The sequence below is a fragment of the Psammomys obesus genome, unplaced genomic scaffold (assembly GCF_907164565.1).
Source record: "Psammomys obesus unplaced genomic scaffold, mPsaObe1.curated_primary_1811, whole genome shotgun sequence".
NCBI classification, from domain to species: domain Eukaryota; kingdom Metazoa; phylum Chordata; class Mammalia; order Rodentia; family Muridae; genus Psammomys; species Psammomys obesus.
This window is the reverse complement of record NW_026596069.1, coordinates 11,925,386-11,948,449: the sequence shown is the minus strand read 5'-3', so window position 1 is coordinate 11,948,449 and position 23,064 is coordinate 11,925,386. Positions and strand designations below refer to the sequence as shown.

Below are 23,064 nucleotides of genomic sequence, written 5' to 3'. Positions count from 1 at the left end.
AGCGCCTGCCGCCGCGCGGGCCGAGGTGAGTGCGCGGCGGGCCGGCCGGTGGCGCCGGAGCGGGGAGGGCCGAGGCGGAGGCCCCGGGCACGCTGGCGTCCTCGGCCCTTTGTGGCCGCGCGGCCGGGGCGCGGGGTCCGGTGGCGGGGACTCCCGGGGCCGCTCGGCGCGCGGCGTCTCCCTCTGCCGGGCAGCGGCTCAGAGCTGCGAGTTGGCGTCCTAGTTTGACATTGAGTTGGAAACCGTTTTTCTTCGGAAGACGGAAGTTTGTTTTTATTGACAGGGGGAGAGCCAAACATGGCTCCTGGCTCCGGCCGTGTGGGACTCGCTGCCGCGGTGCCGGGCTGACCCCGGCGGGTCCGTAGCGACGGGGGAGGGCGCGCAGGCCGGGGCCGAGGGCTGTGCCTGGGAAGTAGCGGGCTTCATGCGGTGGGAATGAATGAACGGGAGGCCACTCACCCACAGCACAATGCCGGGAGAGACTGACCAGGAATCGGGGATGACTTGCATCGTCACTGCTTCTTACTTAGTCAGCCTTGCAGAGAGGACCCCCTCCAACCCCCCACACCAAATTTATGACCTTGGCCTTATTTCAGAGCCCCTGAACCAAACTCGCTTAGCATTTCTGGTACCCGTGGGCCAAAGGCAGCATAGTCGTCGTGCTCTTGAATTGTTTCTGGAGGACAGATAATGTCAGCTAAACCACTCTTTGTGTTTAGTAGTAAGAAGTACGTTTCTTTCAAGAACTCTAGAGAGTAAGAGATCTTGTCCTAATTTTCATAGATGAAGATGAGGCCCCCAGAAGTTAAAAAGTTTCCGGGTCACACGCTAAGCTGCAGAGTTGGGATTCAGCTCTAGACTTCGGTTGTCTTAAGCGCTCTTTGCCTCGAATCTGTCTCTAGACCTGGCCCGTCCATCGTGGTAGCCACTAACCACATGCGGTTATTTAAAATTAAATTTAAAAAGTTCAGCTCCTCACTCTGCCACATAACAAGCACTCAAGAGCCAAGTGTGCTACAGTTGAATAGTGCTAGTCCTGACCATACGTCCATTTATTTATCTGGTAACTATTTATTGAGTGCCGTCTGTTTAGTGTTAGGTCTTGGGAATACTATGGTGAATAAAAGAGGCAATGTGCTTGCCTTTATGAAGCTTGCATTTTACAAGATAGCTTGCAAATCTTTCCATGGCACCTTAGAGTCTTGATATTTCTTTTAAATGTGGTTCATGATTAGAAATATCTTCATTACCTGGGGAGTCTGAGAAATATTTCAGTCACCCATCCACATTGACAGAATTAGCGTCTGTTTTAACAGGAATCTAGGTTGAAATCTGAGATGCCTTTATTCAAAAGTCAGTAAGTGGGTTTAGAGAATGTTCCTTGGTTTGTTTGTTACTTGTTTAATTTTATTATCATTTTTAAATGGGTATGGGTATTTTGCCTGCACATATGTCTCTGTACCATGCTGATGCCAGAAGAGGGCTTCACATCCCTTGGAATTGGAGTTACAGATAGTTGTAAGCTGCCATGTTGGTGCTGGGAATCGACCTGGGTCCTCTGGAAGAGCTGTCAGTACTCTTTACCACCACCAGCTCATCTCCCCAGCTCCACTTATTTTGAAGTAGCAGACTACAACTTTTCGAAGTGCTAATCATTTGTGCAAACGTTTAAGTGTCCAGCTTTTCTCGATGGAGAAACTTAGTGAGAGCAGAGACTGATATAGCTTTCTTTGATAGCCATGTGTTCTGTAGACTTTACAGTCCTTAATAAGTAGTAGACACTCCGTAGATGTGTGTTGAGTAAATGAATGAGTATCTTGAATAGGTAAGACCGATTGTCAGTCAAGCCTTTAGTGGCTTCTGGTGAGGTCACCAGGCAGACTTAAGATTATTTGTAGTTTTTCTTCTGGAAATCCTAGCTACCAGGGTGGAGTTTTGTTCCTGGCGTGACCTACTGAATTCTCTCCTTAATCTTTGTTTTTATTTTTGTGTTGAGGCAGGATCTCTCACTCTGGCCTAGGCTGGCCCCAGCTCACAGAAATCTTCTGATCTTGCCTTTCCAAAGGTTGGGATTATAACATGAGCCAACAAGACTGGCTTCATTTTGGGATGGGAGTTGGGTAATACAAGGTCTCACTATGTAGCCCCTTTACAATGTAGCCCATTGACCTCCAAATTGGTGATACTCTTGCTTTTAGCCCAAGTGCAGAGACTGTGCAGCATGTAGGTCTGCCTATCTCTGTAGTAACGTAGATTGTAATCATGTTAGCACCTGTTTTGTGTGTGTGTTTAAAGATTTATCAGTGTTTATGTGTGTGGGGGTGTTTTGCCTGTATGTATGTCTGTACACCTAGTGTATGCAGTGCTCCTAAAGAAAGCCAGTCTTCTTAACTTCCAAGCCACCTCTCTAGCCCCCTGTTAGGAATTTTTAAAAAAGCTAAATTCCACACCTCTTTTTTTTTTTTTTTTTTAACCAGTTTTCCATTACTATCCTCTTTTGTTCCAGAATCTAATCCAAGATGCTGCATTATATTTAAGTAGCATGTCTCCTAGTCTTTGGTATGTGACATTTTTCTCAAACCTGCCTTGTTTTTCATAGGTTTGGCCTGGAGGAATGCTGGGTTTTTCTTTTGCTGTGTTTTGTTTTATAGAGACAAGTTTGTTGCTTGGTAAGTTTTCATCTCGTGGACTCAAGTAATCCTTTTCCCTCAACTCAAGGAGTGCTGGGACTTCAAACTTCCTAATGCTTCGACCCTTTAATACAGTTCCATGTTGTCATAACCTCCAACCACGAAATTATTTTCATTTCCACTTCATGACTGTAATTTTGTTACTGTTGTGAATCTTAATGTAAATATCTGTGTTTTCTGATGGTCTTAGGTGACCTCTTCGAAAGGATCATTCAACAGCCCCAAAGGGGTCGCAACCCACGGGTTGAAAATCACTGGACTAGTGGCATGAACCACTGTTCCAGGTTGTTGTTGTTTGTTTATGGATAATTTCCACAGACCAGATAGAATCATAAAGTCTTGGGAGTCATCTTTCATTCTATGGAAAATAACACCACAACAGACAATAACATTGTTTTTACACTCATTTATGTATTACATATACTTCTCACACTTGGGTAAAATAGAGAAAAGCAATGAAGCAGCTGTATAGAGTAGGATACTTACTGTATGCTCATTTATTCAGTTAACATTTATTGGGTGATTATTGTCTGACAAAGTAGACTTGAGGTAACTAGAGAACAGGGCGGTATTAAATAGTACAGATGAGTCTAGACTTAATGACCATGGCTTGTAGTGAGTGCTGTAGAGGATGATGGAAAGATTGGGTGGTATTGGTATAAGGGATGAGTAGCAAAAGGAGAATCATTGATTTTGGTCAGTGGGTTGAAAGGGAAGGATTCTCTGAGTGGCAGTTGTCTTTGGCTTCTGGGTACCCTCTCTAATTATTCCTGGACTGGTTTATTCCATCTTTGTTATCTTACAACATCCACATGTGCCTTTCTCCAAAGGCATTATGCTTATTTCTGACTTTGTACCTTTATATATGATTTCCTTCCAAGATTACCCTCTTTTCATCCCTGCTTATGAAAGTGCTGCTGCTTGTTCAGAGATTGGATCGCATTGCCTGTCTTTATGGAGCCCTTCACTGTTGACTTTTGCTGTGCTTATCTCTACTTAAGTGTGTGGTGTTTGAGGGTAGGCATAGCATTTGACATTTGTGCCTGTGTGCATTCTATGTCCAGGAGGAAGGATTAATAAAGGGTTGAGTGAAGGTCTAATTGTTTCTTTAATTAAACTTTCTTTTAAATTTTAGTGTATTTTTTTATGTGTATGGGTGTTTTGCCTCCATCTAAGTCTTTGCTCTACTTGGGTGCCTGGTGCCCATAAAGGCTAGAAGGCATGGATTCCCTGGGCCTGGAATTACAAATGGTTGTGAGATACCATGTGGGTGCCAAGAACCAAACCTAGGTCCTCTGGAAGAACAGCCAGTGTTCTTAATTGCAAAGCTATTGGAGGTTGGGCTAATACTAATTACTGACCTTCAAGATCTGGTTATTGCCCACTGGATACATCCATCCTTGTTTGTGTAAACCTGCCTAAAACATTATACCTGATTGGTTCATTAAATAGCCTATACATTGGCAGGGCAGAATGGGTTAGGCATGGCTAAGGTTCTCAGGCTTTTGAGGACGAAAGAATCATGAGAATGACAGGAGACAGATGGACAGGAAGAGAGGAGAAAGGAGGATGCCACGACGGGTTAGTGTGGAGGAAAAAAAAACACAATACGACAAAACAAAAAAACTGAATGGGTGAGGAGAAAGGACTCCAATATGAAGAAACCAAGCAGGTACCATGGGATTATATATGAAAGATAGACCAGATGAGGAGGATTAAGTTGGACGGCAATGGATGGGGGCTAGGAGATGGATGGTGAGGAAATTAAGACAGTATAAGGAAAATGATCTGCCTGGCCCAAGGTAAATAAGGCAATTCTAAATCTAACAGGTGTCTGTGTCTTATTGTTTGTGATAGCAGGTTAAATATTACCGTGATAATCTTAGGACTAATAATAAACATTTTATAGCTTAACACTTCTTATATTTCTTATTTACTACAACACAAAGCCATCTATCTAGCCCCTTAAGTTAAACTTTACTGGTTTTTCAAGACAAGTTTTCTCTTTGCAGCCCTGGCTGTCCTGGAACTCACAGAAGTCCTGCCTCTTCCTCCCAAATGCTGTGTTGAAAGGCAAGTGCCACTACTACTACTAAATTAAACTATATAAACCTATACTGTCATGTTTAGCTTCTCATATAGGTTCTTATCTGAACCTAAGTCTGTGTTTCTGTTTCTCTGGGATGAAAGGATAGCTGTGCAGTTGCTGGGTTGGTTAAGTTAAATGGCAGCTATGTTCAAAGGTGACTGTAACATTTTGCATTTATTACAGTGAAGCACAAAGAATCAGCTTTTCTGCATCCTCACCACATTATATGTTACTGTTTTTTGCATTACCCATTCTAATAGGCATATAATAGCTCACTATTGTTTTAGTGTGCTTTTCTCTAATGGCTAATAGTATTGAGCATTTTGTTTGTTTTTAAATGGTCATTGGTATAAACCCAGTGTCTTACCCGTGATAGGTAAGAAATCTACCACTGAGCTACATCCCTTCAGCATCTTGTAATCTATAAATTTTCTTCAGGGAAATGATTTTTGTTTGTTTTCAAACTGGATTGTATGTTTTTACTACTGTCTCTGAGAGTGTGTTATATATTCTAAATGCTATGTGATTTATCTGCAGATTGCCTTTCATCACATTCATCAGATGTTTTGTAGAGCAAAGGCAAAGTTTTTAATTTATTAAAGTCTGGCTTCTCTATTTTGTAGATCATATTTTTTGGGTCAAGCCCAAGAACTCTTTGCAAAGATCTAGATCCTGAAGAATTTCTCCTGTGTATATTTTTCTGGAAAGTGACATGCTTTATACATGATTCATTTTTAGTTATCTTCTGTTTAAGGCATGGGATTTAGGTCATGGCTTATTTACCACCTATGAGTGTTTAGTTGCTTCAATACTATCTGCTGAAGATTGCCTTTCTTCTGTTGAATTGCTTTTGTGTGCTGTCAAAAGCAATTGTGTTTATTTATATATGTTTATATATGAAGTTTTTGTCCCATTAATTTGTGAGTCTGCCAGCACCACACAGTTTTAGTTACTGTACACTGGCCTCTCATCCCATCCAACTATAATCATTTTCAAAATAAGAGTTACTCATATTTCTTTGCATTTTCATGTAAATTGTAAAATAATTTATGCTTACAAAAACATCTTGCTAAAATTTTGATAGATTTTAATAGTTTAAATAGATTTTAATAGTTTAATAGTTTAATCAGTTTGGAACAAACTTATCTTTACTGTGGCCTGCTTATAGAGATCTTTGTTTTTGTTTGTTTGTTTGTTTGGTTTGGTTTCCTGGACTTGCTTTGTAGATTAGGATGGCCTGGAACTTAAGAGATCCATCTGCCTCTGCCTCTGCCTCCCTGAGTACTGGGATTAAAGGCATGGGGCACCAATGCCCAGCTTAAATGTCCCTTTCTTGATCTTCTACATTGTTAAAGTTTTTGTTGCTGTGTTGAAGAGGAGCAGTGACAAAAGACATCTTTGCAAGTGTTCATTTTTTTTTTCTTTTGTGTGTGATGCTAACTGTAGCTTTCCATATAGAGGGAAGAGGAGCTTCCCTCTAGCCCTGTTTCTGAGAGTTTTTATAAGCGAATGTTTAATTTTGTCAACTGTTTTATGCATCAGCTAATATATGACCTTCCCTCCCTTTCCCATATCCTTTCTTTTTTTACTTTTCTTTCTTTCTTTTCTCTGTTCTCTCTTCTTTTCTGTGGAACTCTTACACATGCTATATATAGATCCAATCACTGAGCTACATTTTAAAACCTTTTTTTAAAATATAGGATGAATTCTATTGATTGATTGATTTTTTTTTTTTTAATTAATACTGGTCAAGTTTTCATTCCTGATTAAATTTCTCTTGGTCATGTTATATAAGTTCTTTTTAAAAATAATTTATTTAGTTTTACTCTCTGTGTATTGGTATGAATGAAAGGTGTCAGAATCCATGGAACTGGAGACAGTTGTAAGCTGCCATATGGGTACTGGGAATTGAACCTGGGTCCTCTAGGAAGCGCAGACAGTGTTCTTAACCACTGAGTCATCTCTCCAGTTGCCTCTTTTTTTTTTTTTTTTTTTTAACTTTTATTATTACTGGAAAAATTTTTTTTTCCAAGCTGGGCGTTGGTAGTGCATACCTTTGATCCCGGTGCTTGGGAGGCAGAGGCAGGTGGATTTCTTTGAGTTTGAAGCCAGCCTGGTCTACAGAGCTAGTTCCAAGATAACCAGGACTACCCAGAAAAAACCCTGTCTTAAAAAAATAAAACAAACAAGCTGACAAACAACTAAAAATTTCATACTATGTATTTTGGTAGTAGTTTCTCTTTGCAGATGCTCCCTACCTCTCCAGTCACTCATCTCTCTTAAGAAAACAAACAGGCAAACAAAAACAAACAAACAAGAAACAAATAAACAAAAAAACCAAACACCCTCAACCAAACAACATACTCAAATAAAAGAAATAAAAAATATATGAAACACACATAAAAGCACAAAATTAGAAATTATAATACATAAGCCAATGATAAGTAAGATAAAAAAATTCACAAAGCAATATGAGGCAAAAAATCTACAAAAATACCAATGAGTTCATTTTATGTTGGCCATCTATTAGTTGGCATGGGGTTTACTGGTAATCAACTCTCCCTCTCTCCCTCTCTCCCTCACAATGGGAAGTAGGTGGTGGTTTGAGATAGGATCTTAGGCAGCCTAGCCTGGTTTCTAGTAATGAAGGACAGCCTGAATTCCTCTGCCTCCACCTAAGTGGATTACAGGCATGTATCACCATGACCAACTTGTCTGTTTTATAGATGTATGTTTTAATCACTGTTCTATTGCCATGACCAAGGCAACTTTTATGAAAAAAAATAGTTGATTGGGGGCTTACTTATAGTTGTAGAGGTTTAATTCATGGTCATCATGGCAGGAGGCCATACAGAGCAACATTTGAGGAGTAGCTGAGAACTATATTCTAATCTGTAAATAGACTCTTGGCTTGGCATGGGCTTTTGAAACCTCAAAGCCCACCACCAGTGACATACTTCTTCCAACAAGGCCACACCTCCTAATCATTTTAATCCTTTCAAATAGGGCCGTTCCCTGGTGGCTAAGCATTCAAATAAGAGTCTGTGGAATCCATTTTTAGTTAAACCATCACAGTGTTATATCTTTATGTTCTTTCAGTTCAGTGTATATTTTTATTTCTTTTGAGAGACTTTCTCTTTGATTCAGGAGATATTTTAAAATGTACTTTGTAAAGCAGTTCGAAGTTTTTCTGTTATTCTGGTTTGGGTTTATAGTTTCATTCCACTGTTGTTGAAAAACATACACTATATAACATACTCTTATATTTGTTGGAGTTTGTTCCATGATCCAGAGTATGAACTGTCTTGAAATTCTGTGGTTTTGAGTAGATGGATTTCTGTTGTATTTGGTTGAAGTATTGTCTTAATTCCTAATTAGATCTGTTAATTAAAGAAATTGTTGAATTTCCTTCCACCCTTCTTTTTTTCCTTGTAAGTTGAACCCTGGTCCTTTACTTGCTAAGCAAGCATTCTACCACTGAGTTATACACCACAGTTCCTTGAACAGTATCGAGTTTATTTTACACATACAAACACACCCACATACAGAGACACAGGATTTAGGTGATGTGTGTTCTCTCCCTCTTTTTTTTTTTTTTTTTTTTTTTTTAATACGGTTTCTCTGTAGCCTTGGCTGTTCTAGACTCACTTTGTAGACCAGGCTGGCCTCGAACTCACAGAGATCCGCCTGCTTCTGCCCCCCAAGTGCAGGGATTACAGGCATGTGCCACAGCTTGTGCTGTGTCTTCTTGGTAGACCTGTTTTTCTGTTTTCTGCCCTGTTACACGTTAACCTAGCTCCTGTGATTTATTTGTATGAATATATCTTTTATATTTTTGCTTTTAATTTGTCTATACTGATTAAATATTTGAAGGTTCCTGTAAACAGCATTTAGTTTCATCATATTTTAAAATCTTTTTTTTGTGTGTGTGTGTATATGTATACACTCCAATGGCTTTATTGACTTCTTCTTTCTCAAGTGTAGCAGGCAATACTGAGCACAAGAGCTGAAAGGGAGGCTGAGAAATATGGTTTCAGTAAGGGTCATTAAAGGGATACAGGGGACGTCCAGCATCTCTGGGAACCCTCTTCCCATCCACTGTAATCATGGGCACAGTATACCGCCAATTTTTGTTCAGAGTATCTAATTGCTTCATTTCTTCTGGGCTTAAGGTGAAATCAAATACCTGAATGTTCTGAAGGATTCATGAAGGAGTGGTGCTTTTGGGGATGCAGATTACTTTCCGCTGAACCTGCCATCTGAGCAAGATTTGAGCTGGAGATCTGCCATGTTTTTCAGTTAGTGCCAAGACCACTGGTTCCTCAAGTAGGACTGGCTCATCAGGGTAGTGCCAAGCGCGATCAGGGGAACCCAAGGGGCTGTAAGCAGTTACTTCCAAGCCTCATGCTTGACAGTGGGCAATGAACTCATTTTGAGCCAGGTATGGATGGCATTCCACCTGCAAGACAGCTGGGCACACAGAGGCCACACTGAGGATGTCATCAATCTGCTGACTGCTGAAGTTGGATAAGCCCAGAGCTCTCACCAGCCCCTTTGCCACCAGAGCCTCCATAGCCTTCCACGTCTCCTTATAATGGATGGAGTCATAGCGAATAGTTTCATCAGCATTCTTGGGAAAGGGATTGTCTCCCCACTCAAAGGCGTAAGGCCAGTGCATCAAATAGAGCTCCAGGTATTCCAGCTGGAGATCAGCCAGTGTCTCCCGGAGGGCAGCTTCTACATCCTCAGCGTGGTGCTTAGTATTCCACAGCTTGGATGTCACAAACAGCTCCTCTCGAGACACTGCCTTGCCTGGTCCCACATTCTCCTTCAGGGCCTCTCCAATCTCACTCTCGTTGCCATAGACAGCAGCACAATCAATGTGGTGGTAGCCTGCACTAAGGGCATATTTAATGGCTGCCTTTTACCTGCCCTGGCTCATTCTTCCATGTCCCCAGCCCAATCAGAGGCATGTTCTGTCCAGTGTGTAAAAGGACACAGGAAGCCATCACCATACCCTTGGCAGTGAGCGCAGGCTGTGGAAAAGGCAGAGTGGTCAGAATTCAGTTCTGCACTCCCATATTTTAAAATCTTTTCAGCCAGGTTCCATTTTAATTGATTTATTTAGGCAATTTGTGTAATACAATTATTACCATATTGGGGCATACAGCTACCACTTGGTTTTTGCAACTTGATTTTTCTTTTTTAGACTTCTGGATTACTTTAGCATCTCATCTTTTTTTCTTACCTTGATCTATCCAGTTTTGGGATGTTATTCTTTACTACTCTTTCCTTAAAAACAAAACCAAAAACTTCTTTTCAGGGGGTGGAGTGGGATAGGATAGGATAGGAGCAAGGAGACTAAGTCTCACACTGTAGCTCAGGCTGGACTACAACTCACTGTGAAGACCAAGCTGACCTTGACCTTACTCTTGCCTCTATCTCCAGGGTGCTGGAATTACTGGTGCACTGTCCCATGTATTCACACACTCATGCACAAAACAAAAATTTTTAAATACTTAAATTTTGATTTCAAAAGAAGCAGCTACTACCAGGCAGTAGTAGTCCAAATGTAGTCCCTAGACAAGAACCTGGTACCAAGTCCATTAGGAGGCTCAGAGTAAGCACTCAGAAGCAGATACAAAAGCAAAACAGCTTTTAGGATAGGAATTATATATGGCAGCTTTCTTTTACTTGTAATTCATATTTTACATGTACTAAAAAATTACTCCATGGGAAGTGGAAATGTCAAGTACTGGCTCTTCAGGGATATTTGCTTCTGACACTGAAGTGGATATATAAAAATGGGAATATTACACATAAACATGAGAAGATTAGGTTTTGTTATTATTTGTTTATCTGGTAGGGCTTGGGAAGATCACTTTGAAAAAACAAGAAAGAAGGCGGCAGGCAGGCTATGACCTTAAGTAAGAGAGGAGCAGCAACACACATAAACAGTTTCTGTGATTTGTTTTTGCCTCATGTACCCCACAAATGAAGTAGATGATGCACCTGCCTGCAGTCTTGATGACCCATTTGATCCCTAAAACCCCTGTGGTGGAAGGAGAAAACTGACTACCACAGTTTGTCATCCGACCTCTACACATATACTGTGGCATATATACCAAAGAAACAAAAACAAATACGATAACTTTTAAACAATTATACAATAATTATGTTTTTATAAGAATATTTTATAATCATAGTCATTTTTTACCTCTTGAGGACACTACTGTTTTGGGGTCTAACCATAAGCATGGTTATGGCTTAAATCTGAGGTGTCCTCCACAGTCTATGCTTTGAATGCTGGGCTCTTAGTTTATGCTGTTCTGAAGGCTGTAGAGCTTTCTCTTGAAACTGGTAGCAGCAGATCAGTAGATGAGGGCTTTTGGAAATTAAACCTGCTTCGAGCTCTGTTTAATCTTTCTGCTTTCTGGGAAGCCTGCTCTGATGGAGGAGCCTCTGCCACAGGCTTCCTCTGTCATCAACTACTGTACCCACTCCATTGTGATAGATTGTAATCTTCTGAAACTACATCTGAAGCAGACCTTTTTCCCTTAAGTTGTTTCTGGCTTATCTGACACTGGACAAGACCTTGCTGGGGATCTGAAAAATGAGTTGAAGACGATCCTTTAGGTTAGATGGCCCAGTTCTTGCTACCTTTTTGTGTGTTTGGAAGTTACCATTTCTTTTCTGTCCCCCACCACCACCATTTTCGTTTATAAAAAGGAATGCTTTGCAATGATTTGGTAGAGCCACATTCACACTTGGGTTACTAGACTGTTTTGGGAATTATCTATTGTACTTGATAGTTTATTTTCCAAGTTGAAGAGTGAGTAAACATTTCTGGGAATTTTGTTTGTTTTCAAGACAGTCTTACTGTGTAGCTCTAGCTGTCTTGGAACTCACTATGTTGACCAGGCTGGTCTTGAACTCACAGAAATCTGCTTGCCTCTCCTCACAATTGCCAGATTAAAGACATATGCCACTACTGGCAATTTTTGGAAATAATAAGAAAAGCAGCATTCATAATAGTGAGTCCTGATTACTTTGGAATCTATATTCTCTTCTTATTAGAGGGGAAGGACTAATTTTAATTATTTTAAGTGTTTTCATGCAAAAAGAATACGATTAGAATTAGAACACTTATACGGAGAGTAGTCATTTCCACTCAGATAGAAGCATAAGAAAACTAAAGTAGCGTTGTCACTGGGAATGGAGATGGTGGTAAGATGTTCTTTTATCTGCACTTGGGAATGAGAAAGTAGAGAGAAGAGTGTGCCAGTTGTAGTCTGGGAATCTTTGAACAGAACTAGGAATTCTTTGTGAAGTCAACTTTGGGACATTTCAGGGAGTGAGATGTATAAGTGCTTTTGGAAATAAAAGCTTTTGACTTAAAATGCTTTGCAGTGACAGCAGAGTTGCAAAACTGGCAGCTTCTCAGCTGATTCTTACCCTGTGGTTAACTGTGACCTCAGAAGACAAATGGTGCAACAATTAGTTTCAATAGATTGGTAGGAGTGCAGGTTATTGATAATTGAATATATGGTTGTAAAACACTATAGATAGTATTGGCTGTGTGTCAAGCATTGTTCTAAGTGATCTACTTACATTAACTTATCTGGTCTTTATAAGATTTAAGGACAAGGATAGGTTAAGTGGTGGAACTGTGATTCTCATCTTTTTCCTTGTCATTAAAAAGTATTTATTTAATAATGTGTTTGGGTGTTTTGTCTGCATGTGTGTCTGCAAGTTTGCACATCACTGCTAAGGTCAGAGAGATTGTTTGATCCCCTAGAATTGGAGCTACAGGTGTTTGTGAGCTGCCATGTGGGTGCTGGGAATTGAACCCTAGTTCTCTAGAATAGCCAGTGTGCTTAATCAGAAAAGCCAGATCTCCAGTTCCCTTTTCATCTTTTAACATGTCAGTCTTGCTCCAGAGTTTGTGGTTTTGACTGTCAAACTATATTGCTTTGCTAAGGTTGTTTAGGCAAGATTGTGAGGGACTTGAAGGGAGGTCTGGGGAGAGGTTTGAGACAGGGATTCAAATAGCCCAGGCTGCCCTGTCTTACTGTATACATGTCTGACTTTGAACTCCTGTCTTCACCTCCCAAGTACTGGGATGACAGGTGTGTGCTGCTACATTGGGCTTGAGAGGGCCTTTGAAATACCAAGTAAAAGTATATGGATGGGTGGAAAGCATGAAGGAGCCACTAAAGAGATTAATGAAGACACTGGATGGTGTGGTTGGAATTCATCTTGAATATACATGGAGATAAATATGTAATCATTATTTCAAAAGACCACTATAAGATGTGAGGCTTCATGTGACAGTGCAGGAACATTTTTAGAGAAGAAATCAGGCATTACTGGTGGATAAAAGAACATTTTGTCACTTAACTTTTGAAGGGATACCATCAGTAATAACGTGGGAACAAAACAAGAGTGTTACAACTGGAGCAATTAATGTGTTCAAGTTTTCTTTTTTCCTTCAGTGCTGAACCCAAGAGTGCTAGGCCATAATTATTGAATTATCACCTCATCACTCAGGGAGTAGCTTGAGACCTAACCAGTTGTGAGTGCCAGGGAGGAACTCTAGGTGGACTTAACTGCAGGTATCATATGAAGGACTGGACCTTGTTGGAATAGTCAAGTCTGGAGGTTCAAGTTAGAATCTTTAGCCTAGAGGTGAAAATAGGGAAAGGTTGAGAGGGCTAAGGAATAAACCTAAGGAAATACTTATAGTTGGGGCTCAAAACAGTGAAAAGATTGGACACATTTTTGTTTTCTTCTGTGGGCCAAGTGCTATGAATACAGAGTGAACAAAACAGATGTTTTCTGTCTTTGTTGGTCGTGTAATCCAATGAGGCATACAAAATTAGAAACAAGTAATAGAGAAATGACATTTCAGTGTAGACTCTGAAGTCAAAACATTTTAATATAAAGAGTGGTAGCAAGAGGAATAGTATGTGCAGAGGCTGTGTAGCAGGAGAGGGCATGACCTGTTTGGAACTGGAAGATCAGTGTGGCTGAAAGGTCCTGTGCAAAAGAATGGGGTAAATGGGAAAGTGTCATGGCAGCTGTGCAGTACCTTGCGCTCAGAGTTGTTGAGCATTGAACAGAGTGAACTTGAGTATGTTTACTCAGAATTGTTCAGTTTGTTTTGCTAGAGAAGCCAAAAAAACAAAACAAACAAACAAAAACCAGACTTGAGTCAGGATCTTGCTTTGTAGTACAGGCTGACCTTGAACTTGTAATCCTCCTGCCTCAGTCTCCCAAGTTCAAGGACTACAGGCTTTTGCCACCATACCTGGCTCTGAAGTCACGGCTTTTTCCCCCCAAGTGTAATGCCCTGAGTTTTAGTCATTTATCTGATAGTAATTAAGCACTTACTGCTTTAAACCAGACACTGTGGGGCTGCACTGCAAACAAAAATACCTTCCAGGAATTCAGTCAAATGAGTAAAGTTGACATATAGAAATACAACTACATGTTGATATTAAACTGCTATGGAGAGGCAGGTATTAGGATGAGTCCCAGCAGCATGTCAGCCACCCCAGCCCTATAGCTGAATTAGGATAAGCAGAAGGGTTTTTTGTTGTTTGTTTGCTTTGTTTTTGTCCTTTTGGTTTTTGAGGCATGATTTCTCTGTATAGCTGTGGCTGTCCTGGAACTCACTCTATAGACCAGCTTGGCCTCAAACTCATCTGCCTACCTCTGCTAGGATTAAAGATGTGTGCCACCACTGTCTGGAACAGAGGTTCTTTCAGATGGAGAAAATAACAAATATGAAGACAAAGAGAAAAAGAAAGTATGAGGTATTTGGGCAGCAGAAGTGGTTAGATGGGAGCCAAGAGCTGGGCTGTCTCAAATCCTTCACCAAAACCTTCCTGTGGCTGCCTCCTTCCTTTTCCCATCTCAGCACACTGCTTCAGAGAAGCCTTTACGGAGCACCCAGGGGATAACTACACAGTCGCTTGCTTATATGCCAGCCTAGGAAATTATTTATGGAATGCTCCTTCTTAGCTGTCACATTTTTAACTTCTCAACTTTGGGCTACAGTTTCATGAGACTGGTCCTTAAGGAAACTGCCCTGTATTTTTGCAAATGAACTGGAGAGCAAGGAGAATGAGTCTTTCCTTTTTCTTTATTCCTTGCCTAAATTGGAGTTGACAACTCTCAGGGTAGGAATATAATATAGGGTCAGAGAGGCATTTGAGCGTACTGTTGGTATTTTATTCCCTGTACCATGCTTTCATTTACAGTGTTTGACTTAATGAGATTTTAGTATACTGTAGCATTGAAATATTAGTATTAATGTTTTATCAAAGTTATTTCCCTTTAAGTAAGTGATCATTGGTTTGTTTTCACAGTTAAAAAAAAATCACCCCAAACATTAACCAAACATGTTAATTTTGTGTTTGAGGTTTACTTTTCCAGTTTTATATATCAGTAAGAAAATTTACTATAATTTTCAGTAAGCTTGTAGAATTATTTGTGAATTAAATATATAAATATATCCAAATTTTTTCTTTAAGTTTTGTTTTGAGACCTTGACTGCGTGGAACTTGCTATGTAGACCACATTGGGCTCACACTCAGAAGATGTGTGGCATCACACCCAGCTCTAAAAAAATATTTTAAACTATGAGGCAAGGATATATGCAGGCATATGTGCATGTCAGCAGAGGCCAGAGACATCAGATTCTCTGGAGCTGGAGTTACAGGCAGTTGTGAGCCACCTGATGTTGCATGCTGGGGACCAAAGGCAGCCGTTTTCAACAGCAATATACACTAATCACTGAACCATCTCTCCAGCCCCCTAACAGATAATTAGAAGGCAGCTTGCTCTGTGCACATCTGAGAGTTTATAAAAGTGAGGAAAGTGTGGGAAGCCAAATTTATGAAACAGGGAATGCTCATAGTCTGGAAATAGGAGGAGGATAACATCTGGCAAGGGCAAGACTAGAGCTTGGAAGGGTTTTAAGTCTTGGCACTGTTAGTGTTTTTTTTTTTTTTTTTTTTAACTACATGTGCTGTGTTAAGATGCTTGTATGCTTGGCTTAGTTCAACTTCAACTTGGTCTATTTTATTCCTATGTGAAGGTGTTTCTAATGTTTTTTTTATTGAAACAGGAGATCACAGCAAAAGTTTCCTATAAACTTTACATTTTTTACAAGCTCTAAATACTTTAGATCCTGTTCTTTGTTTGTTTTATCAGACAAAGTGCCTTTATCACTTTGTCAAAAAAGTACTAATGTGTGAGGTCTAGTTTTATTGTTAGATTTTGAGACAGAAGCAAAAAACTAAAAGATAAAAAGAAAAACATTAAAAATAGGGGCTGCAGAATACTATTTTGTGTTTGGAGTTTTGGGTGGGGGCCTCTGGAGGAGGGATGGCCAGAGGTTGTCATTTGTGTCTTCTTCAATTACTCTCCGTTGTTTTGTTTTCTTTTTCTTTTTTTGTGTATATGGGTGTTTTATGTACATATATGTGTACCATAGGCATGTCTTGAGCCTACATGAGGCCAGAAGAAGGTGTTGAATTTCCCGAAACTGGTTGTGATCCACCATGTAGGTGCTGAATTGAACCTAAGTGTTCAGGAAAAGCAGTGAGTGCTCTTAACTGCTGAGCTTTCTTTCCAGCCCCTGGAGTCACTCCTCATGCTTTCCCTCTCTCTCTTTCTCCTTTCTCTGTTTCTCTTCCTTTCTTCTCCCATCCCACTTCCCTCTTTTTTTTCTCTCTGTCTTTTTAAGGTTTAATTTAATAGCTTTATACTCTATTGCTATACAGAGAGAAAAGAAGCCTGATTTTTAAAGAGTTAATAAGCAATCCTCATAAAAGTTAATGAGAAAATTGGACAAGTTGCCTTGCAAGATGAGGGTTACCCTTCAAAGGAGCTGACTAATAGTGACCTAATTAAATTCTAATTACCTTTAGAAGTATGAAAGGTATTTTCATTCATTTAACCATTATTTCAATAAATACTAAGTACTTTTATCCTATTATATATTTTATCATTATTTTAAAGTTTCATTTACATTAAATTTTTAATTTAGGGAATGTCTTAACTTTTTGAGCAGCATCTCCAAGTGTTCATATTTAGATGTGCCCTGGCTTTTTTGAAGTGGATGGAGTCATGCAGTATTAGCATCTCTGTGAACCACCCTTCTACTTTATACCAAGAGGAAATTACTAGTAGTTCTTATCTTATGTTTAATTTAAAAACTAGTAATATGTTAGGGGGAAGTGTTTCAGTAAAAGCTGCTTTGTTTAGGATTATAGCCCCTACAGTATCAGTTATATGTTTGTGCTACTAGAGAGTGAACCCAGAGGTCACACATAATAATCAAACTTTCTGCCGTTGAAACTACAGGCTCAACACAAATAGATGAGATCTTTTTCTTGTTCGGCTACTTGATACTTTCTTCCTGTTGTTCTTAAACCTTTTATAGTATACTTCAATTTCACTGTGTTTATCGATTGTTGCTCTAATTTTATCCAGCATCAACACTTCGAATGTATTAATTTTTGTTTAGTTACTAATGTCTGCTAAGTGCCTGCAAGTTTGTTTGGACATACTTGTTAAGTGAACCAGTTTCCTTTGTCTGTAAGTAGTGTTGATAAATTTCTGTGGGGGATAAATACTTAGCGAGCTAACTGTTCAGAGCTTATAGATGTGTACGTTTTTGGAAGTGTAGCAAATGTGAAACTTAAAAATTTTGTGGGGGGAAGAAGACATACATTATAAAACATTAAAAATATTGGGTTAGAGAGATGGCTTAAGGGTTAAGAGCACTGGCTGCTCTTCCAGAGGACCTGGGTTCAATTCCAAGCACCCACATGGTAGCTCACAACTTTCTGTAACCCTAGTCCCAGTGGATCTGAAAGCCTCTTCTAGCCTCCTTGGACACCAGGTACACACATGATATGCTGACATACTTGCAGGCAAAACACCCATACACATAAATATATATTTTAAAATATTTAAATATATTTTAAAAGTTCACTGTTGAGCTGGCATGTAAGCAAAGAGACTTTTCAGAACGTCCTGGGGAGGAAACCATGACTCCAGAGAAGTAAGCCTGGCAGTCACACTTACTGTTCTGCTGATGTTCTTTAGGGCCAGAGAAACCTGGAGCTTTGCCTTTTACAGAGTATCCATAGAGGGCTGGCCAGTCCAGGGATTGAGTAAGGTGAGAATATCCAGGAACCTTTGTGTAACGCTGAAATTCCCTAAAAAGGATCAGAGAGTAAACTAGGATGAAATAGCAAACCAGTTTTAGGGTACATGGATTTCCTGAAAGTGAAGGGTGGGCAGAGGAGTGTCTTAAGTTATTTTTCCTGGTCCTGAAACAATAAAACTGACAGAATGAACTTGGGGGGGGGGGGGTATTTGACTCACAGTTCAATGTGTAATAGTGGAGAAGGCATGGCAGAAGAATCATGTGGCTTAGTTCCTTAGTAATGGTTGGCCAGAAAACAAAGCACTTGGACAGGTACTAGAAGCAGATATAACTTCAAGGCCTGCCCTAGTTTCCTACTCTGCTAGTGAGGCCACAAATCCCAGGTTCCATATTTGTCTAAAGCTGGAGACCAAGTGTTCAAATGCAGGAGCTAGTGGGGAACATTTACTATTGCAGGTTGTTTGTCTTATCTTGTGTTCCCTGGGAAGGTGAAATAGTTTCCTTGAGAAATTATTGCTATATAGGTCCATTCCAGCTGGATTTGGAGTCAGAGTTCATACTGTGTGAATGGTTTAAAAAAAACAAACAAAACAAAGCCTAAGACAGGAACTTAGTGAAAAGTGGTCCCAAGATTTGGTCTTATGGTCTCAGGTTTTGGTCTTAGGACTAAGAACCAATCAAGCCAAACCCTTTGTTCATTTCCTTTCCCATTTCCCCTCTCTCATTTCCTTTTTTTCTTCTCCCAGGCTCCCCTTTTCTTCTTTCCTTAACAGAGTTAGTGTGTCTGAGGCTGGCCTTGAACTCAGTAAATAGCGAAGGCTGACATTGAAGACCTGATCCAACCAAGAACTCCACAGTTAATAAATATGCTATGTCAGATATGGCCCATAAACTAAATGTATATTTTTAAAGACTTGTTTATATTGGGGTGTGTGTGTGTGTGTGTGTGTGTGTGTGTGGTGTGTGTGTGTGTGTGTGTTGGTTTGAATAAGAGTGGCCCCCATGGCTCATAAGCTTGAATACTTGGTTTCCAGTTAGTAGAGATGTTCGGGAGTGATTAGGAAGTGTGGCCTTGATGAAGGAAGTGTGTCACGGGCTTGAGGTTTCAAAAGCGCATGCCATTTCCAGTTAGCTCTCTCTGCCTCTCCTTCTATCTCCTACTTGCAGATACTGATGTAGATACAGCTACTATACCAGCACTATGCCTGGCTGACTGGTGATACTTTTCTACCATGATGATGATAGACTAACCTTCTAAAACTGTAAGTGAGCCCCAGTTAAATGCTTCCTTTGGAGGTTGTCTTGCTCATTGTGCTGGCTAGTTTTATGTCAACTTGACATAAGGTATAGTCATCAGAGAGGAGGGAACCTTAATTGAGAAAATGCCTCCATAGGATCAGTTTGTCAAAATTAGATAAGCTGCATTCAGTAAGGTGTAAACAAATACTTACATTAAAAAAAATTCTTAGCAGCAAAGTTTGGTTCTAAATTTTAAAAGTCTTCTATTGTAATTATCCATACAAACAGCTTGCTAACTTGCTTGCTCATTCATTCATTCATGTATTTTGAGACAGGGATTCTCTTTGTAGCCTTGGCTGTCCTGGACTCCCTTTGTAGACCAGGCTGGCCTCAAACTCACAGAGATCTGCCTCCCTCTGCTTCCCCAAGTGCTGGGATTGCAGGTTGCGCCATCACGCCTGGCTTATACAAGCACTTATTTCCCTTGCTTTTGGTACCTGGATTGAACCCACGACCTTAAATTAGGCAGTGCTTTGTCATTCAGCTATGTCCCCATCACATGAGCAATTTAAGAAAAAAAGCCAATGCCTTTAAGATACAGAAAATTAGTTTATTAAATATTTTATGGTAAAAACCTATTATAAACTTAGGGTAGAAAGGATATTATTTGACTATCAAAGATATTATTTTAGTTACTTTTCTACTGTTGTGACAAAGTACCAAGATCAATGCAACTTATGGAAGAAGGAGTTTATTGGGAGTTTACAGTTTCAGAGGGTGAATCTGTGACCATCATGTCAGGGAACATGGCAGCAGGCAGTCATGCTGCTGGTGCAGTAGCTGAGAATTTACATCCTTATCTGAAAGTATGAGGTGAGGGAGGGAGCAGAGAGAACTAAAGCCCACCCACCAGTGATACACATCCTCCAACAAGGCGGTCCCTCCTAGCCCTTCCTAAATAGTTCTACCAACTTCTGACCAACTTTCAAATACATGAGCCTTTGGGAGCCATTTTCCTTCAGTCCACTACAGCCGCTATGAAAGGCCTACAGCAAGTATTACACTTGATAGCAAGACATTCGTAACATTCACTTACACGTCAGCAGCAGAAAGCAACTATCACTGTCCTTCATCGCTAGCACTGCATTATGTCTCTCCTGAAGACCTTGGACAATAGAAGCCACCAGGCTAAAAGAAATAATGATCATCTTTTAGAGTCAATGTGAATGTTTTCATAAAACATTCAAGAGTCTACAGAGAATTTTTCAGCTTTGTAATAACTTACTACCTTGCTTTATATAACATTACTACAGCAAAGTCAGTTTTGTTGCTCTAAACTAGCAACATATAATAAAAAATTTAGTAATGTCTCAGAAGAGTTAAAAATCCACCCAGTTAAGTATTTAAAAGGGAATATGTGCCTTTAGGATTGTGTTAAGTCAGCTTTCCATTTATCTTAAGATAAATTGACTTTTAAGAGAGGAAAGACTTTCTTTGGCTTGTGATACTAGAGGTCTTAGGCCAGAGTTGATTGTCCCTATTGATTGGGGCATGCAGAAGTATAGTTGGGAGCATGTGATTCAGGAATCTGTTCTACCTCATATCAGCCGGGAAGTAAAAAGAGAAATATGAAGGGCGTTAGTGCCAATATTATCCCCTTCAAAGGCATCCGTCCCTCTGTGACCTAGTGCCTTCAACCAGTTCCTCATCTTAGAAATTTTCCACCACTTCCAAGTAGCAGACTGGCTTGTAGTCAAGATTTAAAGTGTAGGCCATTATGGGAATATTTAAGATCGAAATAACTTAAATATATTGCAGGGCAATATCTTTAAGTAGAAAAGTTATAAAGGTAAACCAAAGACATCACAGCAGACCTAAAATCATTTGGGGATATAGTCATAGAGGGAAACAAAAACACCAATTTTTTTGTGAAAGTATCAGTTAAACTGCCATTAGCATTATAAATTTACTGGTATTTTTTTGAAAAAGATGTAGGCTGTCTTTTGATTTGTTCACTTGTGTGGAAGTAACAAGTTAATTCTAAATCTGGAAACAGAAGGTCAAGAATCGCCAAGATATTTCAGAAGCAAATGCTCATTGTAAGAGCATTTAAGACTTAGTGTACGTGGAGGGCATGAAAACAAACCTTCGGGGAATGCCTCGTGGTGTGTGTGACAACGAAGGCTCTTCATGGGTGCCATCTCATAGTTGCATAGTCTGCCCGATTGATGGCCCTATTCTGGGGAATGTCGGGCGCACTGAGGTCGCTCTCCCGAGAGCCGAGATGTGTGTGGGCTGTGGGGTCCACTTGCACTCACCTCTCAGCCTTGTCTGTATTTCTAAATGTTTTTCATCCAACTTTGGTAATTATCCAAAGAAACCTATGAGTTCATACCTTTGGTTTTCTACGGAACAGCAACCCAGGTTTAAAGCTAAACACCTAGATGCAAAACTTTCAAAATTGGTTAGAAAACTTGCAGCCCTGTGGAGGGAACTACCAGAAGAAGAAGAGCATATGAAGCATTTTTTTAAGGCAGAGTGGAAAGTGTACAAAGAGGCTGTGAGCAGGGTTAAAGAACAGCTATCACCAAGTCAGTTGATGTCAGAAGGAAGTCAAGAAAAGACATTTCAAAAAGAAAGCATTAATAAAAACAAGAGAATTAATTTTGCTTGGAAAACCAAAAAGACCTCGATCAACATACAACATTTATGTATCTGAAAGCTTCCCAGAGGCTACGGATCAGCTTAGGGAAAAATGAAGAGTATAAATCAGGCTTAGAAAAATCTGTCTAGTCCCCTCCAGGAGCTCCACAAGGAGAGCAACAGAACCAAAAAATCTGGGCCCATGGGTCTTTTCTGAGACTGATACTCCAACCAAGGACCATGCATGGGGATAACCTAGAACCCTTTCACAGATATAGCCCTTGGTAGTTCAGTGTCCAAGTGAGTACCCTAGTAAGGGGAACAGGGGCTGTCTCTGACATGAACTCAGTGGCTGGCTCTTTGTCTACCTCCCCTGAGAGGGGAGAAGCCTTACCAGCTATAGAAGAAGACAATGCAGACAGTCCTGATGAGACCTGATAGGCTAGGGTCAGATAAAAGGGGAGGAGGACCTTCCCATCAGTAGACTGGGGAAGGGGCATGGGAGAAGAGGGAGGGAGGGTGGGACTGGGAGGGGCTAAAGGAGGGATCTCCATACAGCTGGAATACAAAGTGAATAAATTGTAATAAATTTAAAAAAATAAAAAAGAAAAATCTGTCCAGTGACAAAAAGCAGCCATATTTTCAGCTTGCTAAAGATGATAGAATTTGTTATGACAATAAGATGAACTCCTGGGAAGAGCAAATGGCTGAAGTTGGACGAAATGATCTCATCTGTCGAAGTGTGAAACGATCAGGAGACATCACTGAGAATTAAGATTGAAGATGGAGTTTTCTTTGTGATTAGGCACAAGAAACTGGCTAGGTCTTAATGCCTTAAGTTCTCAAATTAGAAAGGATAAAGGAGGTTAACATTTGATAGTCAGTTCCTTATTTTGTATCCCATGGACTTCTGCCTGTTGAACACATTTCTGTTAGTATTTCGAATCCTGACAGTGGAAGATCATGCCGCACTCTCCCTTTTTTGTAAGAACTGTCATTGAGATTGTCCATGCATTTACATGTAGGGTCAGAGGGCCTGTGTCCTCCAGTGCAGTCAGTCTCTTCTAAACACTTCCACAAACCCAGCTAATGAGTTTTGATTTTTGACTTAGCAGCCACCTTAACCTGTAAGGCAGGTCAGGGAGGGGATAAAATTGCCACTTGTAGTTACATAGCAGTTTGGTTCTGATAAAAGAATGGGAGTAGATATCATGAAG

General features: G+C 40.1%; 1 protein-coding gene and 2 pseudogenes across 3 annotated transcripts in view; 2 read left to right on the top strand and 1 right to left on the bottom strand.

Annotated features, from left to right (window-relative positions):
- Positions 1–9: 9 nt before the first annotated feature.
- Positions 10–23,064, top strand: part of Galnt1 (polypeptide N-acetylgalactosaminyltransferase 1) — a 79,895-nt gene continuing 56,840 nt past the window's right edge. Inside the window, exon 1 of one of the 3 annotated variants that reach the window (XM_055625475.1) lies at positions 10–25. The gene's annotated coding sequence lies outside the window, so the exon portion shown is untranslated. Of the gene's footprint in view, positions 26–2,651; positions 2,670–19,137; positions 19,228–23,064 lie in introns of those variants that run through there. The other 2 variants (XM_055625476.1, XM_055625473.1) reach the window with 2 other exon arrangements.
- Positions 8,813–9,851, bottom strand: LOC129689989 (aldo-keto reductase family 1 member A1-like; annotated as a pseudogene).
- LOC129689990 (transcription factor A, mitochondrial-like) lies at positions 21,433–22,622 on the top strand (annotated as a pseudogene).